This window comes from Cynocephalus volans, unplaced genomic scaffold (assembly GCF_027409185.1).
Source record: "Cynocephalus volans isolate mCynVol1 unplaced genomic scaffold, mCynVol1.pri scaffold_35, whole genome shotgun sequence".
NCBI lineage: Eukaryota > Metazoa > Chordata > Mammalia > Dermoptera > Cynocephalidae > Cynocephalus > Cynocephalus volans.
Genome location: NW_026902463.1, coordinates 5,378,730 through 5,390,798, shown reverse-complemented (window position 1 = coordinate 5,390,798; position 12,069 = coordinate 5,378,730). Strand labels below are relative to the sequence as shown.

General features: G+C 43.4%; 1 pseudogene; it reads left to right on the top strand.

Moving 5' to 3' along the window:
* Positions 1-453: 453 nt before the first annotated feature.
* LOC134369037 (histone-lysine N-methyltransferase PRDM7-like) lies at positions 454-11,672 on the top strand (annotated as a pseudogene).
* The last annotated feature ends 397 nt before the right edge of the window (positions 11,673-12,069 follow it).

The following is a 12,069-nucleotide window of genomic DNA, read 5'->3' as shown; positions in this document are numbered from 1 at the left end:
GTCAGTGTAACCTGAGTCCCACCAGTCAGGGGCCCTCAATGTCTCCATGGGACTCCCCTAGCCCTCACACCTCAGGAATCCCCTTGAAGACCCCTAGCCTTGACCCTCAGTCACCTTTGCCACACTTCCTCAGATGCATCAAGATGCAGGGGAACTGAAACAAAACAGCTTACATTAGGTGGTCTGTGATGGCCAGCAGAGACCCCCCCATCCCGTCAATAGCCCCCAGACCTCCCCAACGCCCTCCAGTCCTTGCAGGGTCCCCACATCTTCCTGGTCTGGACACCCTGGCCAAGTGGAGAAGACAGAGCCTGGCTCTGGGCAGTGGTCTGGGCTGTGGCCCCCTCTCAACAACCTCTCTTTCCACAGGAGCTTTGGCCTTGCAGCTGGGAGACTCACGGGAACTTCTCTACCTTGGAGGTGGAGCAGGGCCTGCCATCCTGTCCCAGCACCATGAGCTCCAACAGCTCCCCGGAGGAGAACCCTGAGGGAGATGCAGGGAGAACAGGGCGGAAGCCCATGGTGAGAGGTGGGGGAAGTCGAGCGAAGCTCCAAGCAGGATTTGTACGAAGGATGGAGAGGGGGTACTAGTGACAAGCAGCTGGTGTCTGGAGGGCCACAGACTTGCGGCCTGCAACTCTGTGTGACCCTGGCTGTGCATGCGCATGCAATGGGGACAATTGGTCCTGTCTGGGACTTGAGGGAGAAAAGGAGACTAGAATCAAACTCTCTGTGTTGGGGAGAGCTAGGAAAATGCTGTGTTCTCTCAAACAGAACACAATCTGGGGAGGGAGGTAACGAACATCTTTATCCTTGTTTCACAGAGACCACCCCAAGACCCCAGCCTATGTTCTGATTGTTAAGATTACAAGGCAGAAGAAAAGGCCCCACTCGATCTTATGATGTGTGCAGTAAATCACTGATGAACTATGTTATTTTCTCTAGGCTAAAGATGCTTCCAAAGACATTCCCATATACTTCTCCAAGGAAGAATGGGCAGAGATGGGAGAACTGGAGAAAATTCACTATAGGAATGTGAGAAGGAACGATAATGTGCTGATTAATTTAGGTAACTTCAAGTGCTGGTTGCAGACCGGCCTGCGAAATATAAAACAGGTCTTCTGTCCCCGTGTTATTTTGGCTCTCTCTTAGGCAGCTGCATGGGCCCACAGTTCCCTTCTGTATGGAGAGAAATCTGGAGGGGAAATTTTGTTCTTCTTCATCTTTTTTTTTTTTTTTTTTTTTTTTTTGTCAGTGCACAGCCGAGTATCGGCACTAGTCATGCAGAGCTCACATCTTGACCTTGTTCAAGACTCTCCCAGCACACGCTGAGCCACAGTGGCTTTGTGGTGCTTTCCATTGCCACCACCCTTTGTTCCTCCTCTCACCACTTCCCTTTTAGGACAAAGATTTGGCTTCTTTCCAGGTGTCGGAGCCTCTCAACCAGCTTTCCTGTGTCACCAAAGGCAGACCAAGCACCATGTGGATGACACTGAGGATTCTGATGAAGAATGGACAACTGGGCAGAAAGGTGAGGGGCCAGGAGGAATTAGAGGTGACCTCCTGAAACCATCCTGGGTTGATGTCTCGGCTTTATCTCAGGAGTTAACAAAGGAGACCATGTTCTCTCAAAAACGTAAATGTTCAACAAACAAGCAAGATGCAATACAGTATATACAGTAAGAGGCTATTCATATAAAGGTTTTAAACCTGTAAAATAATTACATATTTTATTTACAGATACAGTAATAAGTGCTAAACGTATAAAAATCTGAATGTGAGTAAGAAATACCAAACTCAGAAGTTATTATCACAAGAGAAGGAGGAAGGGCTGGCAGGTGGCTTCACTGCGTCATAGTTAGCTCTTTTGTCTGTTTTATGTCTATTTTTGAATTTTGAAATAAAAAGTCGAAATGAAAACATTTCCATCAGCTGTGTCCGAATGTTGAAATAGGACTGGATGGTGATGGATTTATAGGATTTCCAGCATTATTCTCCACACTGTTCTATATGTTTAAAGTTTATCATTCTTTAAAGTAATAAAAGAAAGACTGGTTTTGCTAGACATTGTTAATTAATCAGCGGGAAATTAACTAAACTTTCATTGAACTGTAAATCCACCAAAAAGCTTTCTAACCCTAATGTCTTAATAGTTCAGTCATTGGATCAACGGTCTTAGAAGAAGACATGACTAACCCCATGGTTTGTCATACATCGTTATCTGCACTCAGTTGATCCCCACCTTAGTCACTTTATCGTCTCTTATCGAGAAATCTTGTGGGATTTCTACAAGAATTTTTTTTTTTCCTTTTGAGATTTCTTATGAGCAATCACACAGCGGCAACTTACCCTTCCTAACAATTTTTGAGTGTTTGATATTATTAACTATATACACACTGATGTGCAAGAAACTGCTAGAACTTTTTCATCTTGCATGACTAAAGCTACACCCGTTGAACAACAACACACCATTTCCTCCTGCCCCAGCTCTTGGCAACAATTCTACTTTGTTTCTATGAATTTGATTACTTTAGATACCTCATATAAGTGAACCATGCCATATTTGTCTTATTGTGACTGGCTTCTTTAACTTATCAAAATGTCTTCAAGGTTTGTCCACGTCATAGCACTGGCAGGGTTTCTTTATGTTCTAAGGCTGAATAATAGCCCATTGTATTTATATACCACATTTTCTATATCTATTCACTTGTTGATGGATATTTAGGTTGCTTCCACCTCTTGGGGGGAATCTCTCTCTTCCTCTTCTTGTAAAAGCACTATTCCCATCATGAGGGCCCCACCCTCATGAACTCATCTAACCCTAATTACTTCCCCAAAGCTCCATCTCCCAATGTTATCACACCAGGAATTAGAATTTCAACATATGAATTTTGGAGGAGCAAAATCCAGTCATAGCACCCATTTTTTAACTGAGTTTTTTTGTTGTTGAGTTGTAGGAGTTCTTTAGATATTCTAGGTATTAACCCTTTTTCAGACATATGGTTTGTAAATATTTTCTCTCATTCTGTACGTCGCCTTTTCACTCCACTGATTTTTTCTTTCAGTGCTCAGAAGTTTTCAGGCTTTACATAGTCTCTTTGTCTATTTTTGCTTTTGTCACTGATGCTTTTGGTGTCATTTCCAAGGAATCATGGCCAAATTCGATTTCTTGAAGCATTCTCCTATGTCTTCTTCTTGGAGTTTTATACTTTTGGGTGTTAGATTAAGGTCTTTAATCTATTTTGATGTTATTCTTGTATGTAGTGTAAGATAAGGGTCAATCTCCATTCTTTTGCATATGGCGATCCAGTTTTCCCCATACCGTCTCTTGAAGAGACTGTCCTTTCCTCCATTGTGTGGTTTTGTTTAGCGTTTTTTCATGAAAGTTAAGCCAATTCATTTTTTAAAAGATAAATGTAATGGAAACCTTGTGAACACAAGAAGAAGCAGAGATGAGGTTTGGTGTTGTTTTCTTTGCTTTGTGGTGGGTGACCATTTACCTCAGTTGGTGAGAGTGTGGTGTTAACACCAAGATACAGGGTTCTATTTAAAAAAAAAAAAAAAACATTTTAAGAAAATTAGCAATGCCTCCAATAGAAGCAAAGGTCTTAATGTTACTTCAGAAACCGTTTTCAAATCACCCTTGGATAATACTTGGAATTGTCACTCTAGTTCAGAATTCTCTGTCCCTAATGAGAATCTTCTGAGCTGGGAAATATTTACCGACCAAAACACTGATTTCTCATCACCTTTTAGTCAAACCTCCTCGGGCGGCCTTCAGAGTGGGACAGAGTAAACACCAGAAGGTGAGTAACTGAAAAATCCTATCGACAAGTCAATCTTCCTCATGGAAGATCCAAACACATGTAAGGGAAGGAGAATGTGCAGAGTATCCTAGGACTGCTGCCTTTCTTTTCTGATCTCTTCAGCACAATGTCTGACATCATCATTTTAAGAGTTAATAAGTAGAGCAACAATAATCACTACCACTCGTTTTATTTTTGCAATATTTCAGACTTTATTTTAAGCATTTTACATGAATAAACTCACTCAAATCTTACAACTATAACTATAACCATTTTGTGGATGAAAAAACTGAGCTACAGAAATGTTTGCGATCACAGTCAGTAGTGGTTCAGTCTAATCCAATACTCCTTCATTCTCTAAAGTACTTACAAGCTCATTAAAACTTTCGTGTTTTGTAAAGTTCATGCTGCCTTACCCGGACAGCTTTACATTATTCATCGGACTGATTATTTCAACCTAATTCTTGTCTGCTGTGCTAAGTGAGAGATACGCTAAGACATTCTGAGGGAAACTTGCAAATATACAGTCAATTTGCACTGCGCACGGTCCCAGAGGAAGACGGAGATAGTTCCTACTCTCTCACAAGGGATGCATTCAGATGTGAGAAAGTTGCTCCAGGCCCTGAGAAGTTTGAGGTTTGACTGAGAAACAACAGATAGGAAAATGACTTAGCACTTCATGTACTTTACACTATCCAGTAGAAATGCATCCTGGTACTGATTTTAAACTCTCCTCCCTGTAGGAAGAAGTAACTACTCCTTTCTCTGGGCCCAAATTAGGCAAATGTCATGCTGTTTCGAATCATTTATTTAGCATGCTGCTTCTGTATTGTGAGCTCTTTGAGAGCATGGTCCATACCCGATTTTTCTCAGGAGTCCCAGGCGAGGCTTAGAGCCCCTGAGGGCCCCCTGAATGTTTTCTGAATGATTCCAAGTTTTGCAAATTAAAATACGTGTAACAGGGTCAGGTAATGCTGAAGATAATATCTTTGAATTAGATTTCAACTGTAGAGATGGTTGAGGAGGTAAATCGATGTCGGGACTAGAAGAGAAATTATTTATCTCATGTTTGTACTGTATTTAACAACTCGCAAAACACTTTGGTGAACATTATTGCATTTCATGTTCACTATACCATTAAGAATGAGAATGCATGCCAATTTGTGGATCAGAAAGCTGAGTAGAATTAACTAATAGTACACCCTTCCTTAAGTAGAATTGGTACAGGAACCAGTTCATTCAATTCCAAAGTTAAATATTCCTTCCAGGTTATGGCAGTTTGCAACTCTTAGCATCACTTTCTTAGTTGTCTGCATACATTTATACCAACTGTTTCTTCTCCTCCCAACCTCACTGTTCATTTTCTAGATGTGTGTTGTACCCTCTGTGCTTTTCTACATTTCTCTTTCCATCAAATGTCTACTAGTTCATAGAAGATCCCCTCTTTTTCTCTATAAGCCCCTACCTCCTTCTTTCACAGACCTGGTTGAGTCTCCTGCTAGTATTCCAAAATATTCTCCCTCCCTCACTCTCACCTATATAGAGAAAGTTGAAAGAAAAGAGCCTTAAGACATGGGTTCTAGTCCTGGAGTCACTACCCAATCAGGCCTTTCCTTTTCTCTCTGGTATTCTGACACTCCAGGTTTTTCAAGGGACTGTTGAACAAAACTCCTTCATGTGAAAACATGTTCCAAGCCCTAAGAAACTAAATAAATGTATGTTGGTTTTTAATATGTGACTCTCACATTAAAGGGAATGTCCAGGGCACTGTTAAGTAATGAATCTAGTTTGAAGAAATTGCCCGGAACAACAGATTTCCTGAACACAAGTGACTCAGAGAAGGCCCAGAAACGAGTGTCCCCTCCTGCAGAAGCAAGTACCTCCAGACGGCACTCTAGACAAAAATTGGGTAAGAGAAAATAATTTGGGGACTTTATCCCCTCTAGGTCCTTTAGAAAAGTTGATGAGTATGGTCTAGATATGTGGCGTAGACTTTCAATAGGCCTGCACTTAAGCTCGACTATGCTGAGACCAGAAGTTAGGTACTGTACTGAATAGCATGTGGGAACACCAACTCTGAAGTCACACGCTTGTTTTAATCCACGCAGAATCATTAGGGACTTGGGCAGACATTATAAATTCTCTGCACTCCTTAAAGCTAATCTGTAAAATGAAGATAAACACATAAAACTCATATATATTTTAAAAGCATTAAATTAAATATAAAAGAACTGATACATACAACTGTGATAATAGAGACCACATTTTCTTATTGTACATCCATGCCTAATATGTAATGCACCCTCAACAAATATTTTGTGGATAAATAAATGCATGAATGAACTGTTTTGTAAGTAGAAAGTTTGGGAGGTTCAATCTGATCATGGGAATCCAGAAACTAAAATTGACTTATGCATCTGTACTCACTGTGGTGTCTTAGTCTCTCTGAAATAATAGTTAAGAGGTACTGAAGGGGTGGGGAGCCAGAGTATGTAGAAGGATAGATAATAATTTGATGGTAAGAGATTTCACATCTTCTGAAAAAACAGAAACAAACACTCCAGACTCCTAACTTCACTCACTTACTCTTCTCCAATGTAGAACTCGAGAGAAAGGAGATTGAAGTGAAGGTGTACAGCCTGCGAGAAAGAAAGGGTCGGTCATACAAAGAGGTCGATGAGCCTCAGGATGATGACTACCTGTGTAAGTGACCCTTTTGGCCCACTCATGGAGAAGGCTATATCCCGGTAGAATAATTTTATCTTGTTGTTTGACCCCAAATCATTCCTTTACTCTGGTGGCTTGGAGTACAGGATTGAGGCTGAATTATGTAAATGCTGGGCTCTTTCTGAAGCTCTTTATATCCAGGAACACGCACTATACTTTTCCAAATCCCTGCTGCTCTCGCCTCCAGATTGTGAGAAATGCCAGGACTTCTTCATCGACAGCTGTGTGGCTCATGGACCCCCTACATTTGTAAAGGACAGTGCAGTGGACAAGGGGCATCCCAACCGCTCAGCCCTCACTTTGCCCCCTGGGCTGAGAATTGGGCCGTCGGGCATCCCTGAGGCCGGGCTTGGAGTATGGAATGAGGGATCCGATCTTCCACTGGGTCTGCACTTTGGCCCCTTTGAGGGCCAGATCACAGAAGATGAAGAGGCAGCCAACAGTGGCTACTCCTGGATGGTGAGAAGGGCCTATCTTACCCCATCTTCTGGCTCCCTATATCCCTTCTGTGCCTTTGGTGGGACATCACCTTCTACATGCTAGAACATGGATACTGGCAACATGGTTAGCTCTGTGTACTTAGTGGTCTTTGCATGAACCTGGAACTCCTATTTAAAGGTCAGAGGGTGAGTGGGAGAAAAGTGGCACAGAGACAGAAAAAGTGCATTCTCCCTATGGGGCCTCAGCTCTGACTGGACAAATCAACTCAGATGTGTAGATTATGCTGAGGAGTACACAGCATGTGCCACCATTGGCGGCTGAATCCATGCAGGCTCAAAATGCATCGATGACAGTACAATAAAATAATTCTGATTATTACCTGCCCCTCAACCCCAAAATGACTAACTTATTTTTCTGAAACTCAGATCACCAAGGGGAGAAACTGCTATGAGTATGTGGATGGAAAGGACAAATCTCGGGCCAACTGGATGAGGTAAGGCCAATAGGTTTCGGGTTCCAGCAGGGACACTCATCTCTCTCAAGCTCGGCTTCTTTCCTCCTCAGCATGCCTCCCTCGATGGTTTTTACACTCTCTGTTCTCCTTACAATGTTCTTTCATATTATGAACATCCAGGAAAAAAAGAGATAAAATATAAATATTACCATTTCTTTTATGAAAAAACTAAATCTCTATGATAGACAAAATTGGGGCACCAGAATAAACGCTGAGGAGCCTAGATTCATTGGGGATGCTGGATTCGCAATTTAATTGATCTAATCAGCATTTATTAAGCACTTACTATATTCTTGTTTAGAAAATGGAGTACATCACATGAACAGATCACACAACCCATGCCCTCGTGGAGGACTATTGCGCGGAGATGTGAAATATTTGATTATAGGAGAAGTACACAAGGCCAAGACAACCTAAAACAAGGGACCTTTAATCTGTGAGGGCAGGAAATCTTGCCAGCTTCAATGAAATTAAAACCTGAAGCCTGAGAAGTGAGCTGCAGGGTGGTCACGGGCCTCTGTGCTGCATGGACCAGCCCCTTTCCATGAGGGACTCTCATTTTATTAGAAGATAAGAATATGGACATGCTGTTATTATTCCGTATTTCCATGCTAGGACAAAGGGACCTCTAAGTTTCTATGGAAACCCAGGGAGGCAGGTGAATGGCACCTAGGTAAACTATGGGAGATTAGAGAAAGGTCTCTTAAAAGAAGATAGACTTGGGCTGAGTAAAGAGTGATGTGTGCTAATCCAGAAGCGGAGTACATGATTGATCAAACACCAAATTCTGTGCTATCAGCAGAAATCGATTCAGAGTTTAGAGAAGTGAGAAGTCAGTGTTTTATGGCCAATCAAGGTGGAGGTAAGTCTGTAATTGGGCTTTGAAGAATGGATAAGTAGGCAATGGGGGGAAAAGCATTCCAGGCAGGATGAGCACCATAAGCAGGACTTGGAGAAAGAGGCTTAGGTATGAACAGCAGGTTCCTGGAGGAGGGTAACGGCATGGCCCGTCACAGCATGGGGGCCTTGACCATCTGGTGACAAGCCCAACATAGCCCTGGCAGGTAGTGGAGACTCACTGCCTGTTATTTTCTGTCCCTTTGTCTGCCTCAACCCCAGGTATGTGAACTGTGCCCGGGATGATGAGGAGCAGAACCTGGTGGCCTTTCAATACCACGGGCAGATCTTCTATCGAACTTGCCAGGTCATCAGGCCGGGCTGTGAACTGCTGGTCTGGTACGGGGATGAATATGGCCAGGAGCTGGGTATCAAGCGGGACAGCAAGTGGAAGAAAGAGCTCACAGCAGGGAGAGGTGGGCACCACTATTATTCTCTAAATAGAACAGAAGAGAAAGAATTCTCCTTGGGAATTTTCATGGTACAACTCTTAAGTAGAGTAAAATGCAGTCGAAAGATGGAAAAATTTCAAATCAGGTGCTTCTGAAATTAAGGATTCATTTCATTTGCCTTTGACTCTTAGGGACAATTTATATTTTGAAATTTCTGTTCTTATTTTATTTTTTTAACTTCTTTATATGAAAAATATATAACAACATATAGTCCTGACGGGCTTAGAGACAAAGAACAAGTCTCAAGCACCTACCAGCTCTTTTATCAAGGCAGTTTCATCTGGCTCTTTTAATTGTTTCTTAATTTCTTCCATATTCCTAAATAACATGCATATGTTGTTTTTCATTCATTCATTATTTCAATTAGTTGTCACGTGATTTCCTACTCTGTGCCAGACGATGGTCCAGGAACAGGAAATACACACAGAACAGGATGATCAGAATATGTGCTCTTGAGCAGCTGACACGTGAATTAAGGAAACACGCAGACACGCACAGGCATGTGCATATCAGACAGTGATTCGTGCTTTCAAGAAAACTAATCCAGAAAAGAGCCTAGAGATCATCATGAGGGGAGGGAGGGTGTGACAAGGGACGGTCAGGGAAGGTTCTTCTCAGGACATAACATTTGAGAGGTGCAGAGTTGTGGGCAAAGGACTCCAGGAAGAGGGAGCAGCTCGTGCAACAGCCCTGAGGCAGGAGAGAGTGAGCGTGTTTGAGAAATGGCTGAGACCACCCAGGTGAAGGAAGCAGAGAAGAGAGCAGAGGTCAGAGAGATACACAGAAGCCTGGACATGTAGTGCCCATGATTCCTGCCCAGAAACTGGGGATTTTCCTAAGATGGAAACAATTGTGGAGTTTTGGTTAATTTTCAGAAAATAAACTGCAGTGGGTAATCCCATCAGAGTCCACTTTAGACTCCAGGTAAGAGAGGATGGTGGGTTGGATAAAGGTGGGAGTCAGGAGGTAAGAAGTCTGATTAGGGATATAATTAAAACAGAACTTTCTATTAAATTTGAAATGGCCTAAGACTGAATGAAATAACTCAAGTAGGAATATTTGGCGTGTCACCCAAGGAAGGACATATTTTCATTTTATGATTTGTGGACAGAGAGAGAAGCAATTCACAATCTAGTTTAGGCAGCAGGAACCAGAGTCCTTTACTCAAGGGGAACTGGACCACTCTGAATCCCACTTCCTGATGGAGAACCAGGTACACAAGAGTCCTCAATTAAATGTCTTTGACGGGGGAAACTCAAATTCAGTGTTCTTTAACCACTACTCTACACTGCCTTCTACATTTGTGCATCTCCAGACGAAGTGGTTCCTGACTTTATAGATCCCTTTCCCCTCATAAGAAAAGTCACTAAGGATGAGTCCATCCATAACAGCCCCTTTTCGTGTTGCTATAACACAATACCTGCGACTGGATAGTTTATAAAGAACAGAGGTTTATTTGGCTTATGATACTGGGACAGCTGCATCTGGCATGAGCCTCAGGCTGCTTCTACTCATGGTGGAAAGTGGCAGGCAGCTGGCAGGTACAAGCGGCAAGAGGAAGCATGAGAAAGAGAGATGGGGGAGGTGGTAGGGTCTTTTAAACAACCAGCTCTCGTGGAAACTAATAGAGTGAGAACTCACTCACTACTGCCACCTTCCAGGGAGAACATTAATTCATTCATGAGGGATCTTCCCCCCATGACTCAAACAGCTCCCAACACTGCCATATTGGGGATCAGAATTTCACATGAGTTTTGAGGGTTCAACACATCCAAAATCTATCACCATCTATGTAATCCAAAGTCAGTTATTATTTCTCAGTAGAATAAAATAGCTGCAGATGCTCTATCAGGAAAAGTACCCAGAGATTAGGGGGAGAAGACGATATGATATGACCCAGAAGATACTTGTAGTGTGTGTGGCAAAGTCACTGCAGTTCCTTCTGTATAAAGACTAAAGCTGCCTCTGATGCTACTGAAGGTCCCTGGTTTGGCTGATATATAGACAAGGCCCTTGACCTAGGATTTCTGGGTTTCTGAGGAAGATGTAGAGAACAAAAATGGAATGAAAAAAGACTGTAAAGGAACACTCGGTGGGAGACAGCAGGCGTTACCACATGAGGAATGATTAGGGGAGCAGGCCTTACCATACAACAAAGCAGATGTCCCAGACAGTGTTGTCTACACCTCCCCTAACCAAAAACTTCCTCTTTCAGCAGAACAAAAGCCAGAGATCCACCCATGTTCTTCAAGCCCTCTGGCCTTCTCCAGTCAGAAATTCCTCAGGCAACATGTGGAACACAATCACTCCTCTCAGACCTTCCCAGGGACATCTGCAAGAGAACTTCTCCAGCCAGGGAATCTCCATCCAGTTGGTCAGAATCAGGAGCAGCAACGTTCTGATCCACACAGCTGGAATGACAATGCTGAAGGTCAAGAGGTCTAAGAAGGGTCCAACCCCTTATATAAAAGGACAAAGCAGAGGAGAATTTCAAACACATTTTCCAGCCCACCCAAAGGACTAATGGGGAGTTCTCAAGAAGAGTCCAGAACAGGCCAGAAAGTGCATCCAGAGGACACAGGCAAATTATTTGTGGGGTTAGGAATCTCAAGAATTGCAAAAGTCAAGTGTGGAGAGTGTGGGAGAGGCTTCAGTAACAAGTCAGGCCTCATCCTACACCAGAGGACACACACAAGGGAGAAGCCCCAGCAATAAAACCACATCTCAACAGAGAGAGAGGTGGCCACCACACACCTCCACGCCCCAGCACTGAGGGGGCTTCAGAGAACGTCTTTTGACCTCTTGCCTTCCCCAGGAGTGTCGAAAAAGATGTAAGCGATCAAACACACCCTCCACTTTCATGACCAGAGACGAGGCAGAAAATGTGGGGGGGCCGGGATTCCTTTAGGGCTCACGGGCTATGGACAGGTACAGATCCCCTCCATGTCCCACATGGCTCCCCTCTATGTTCTTCTGGCCTCCTTTTCCAATAAACGTTGTTCCCACACAAACCTGCAGCACGGGCTGTGTACCTCGTCCCCAGTTCCGAAGGTGAGAGAGTCCGGGAGGCCACGGGAACTCAGACTCTCAGCCGGGTCTCACGGGAACCAAGTCCCACTTAAATCACCTCCTGGGCCCAGGGAGAGAACCAGGGGAGGAGATGGAGACAGGGATGGGTCGGGAGGGGACCACCCCCACCAGCGCCCCATGGTCTCTCCCGTTACCCCCATCT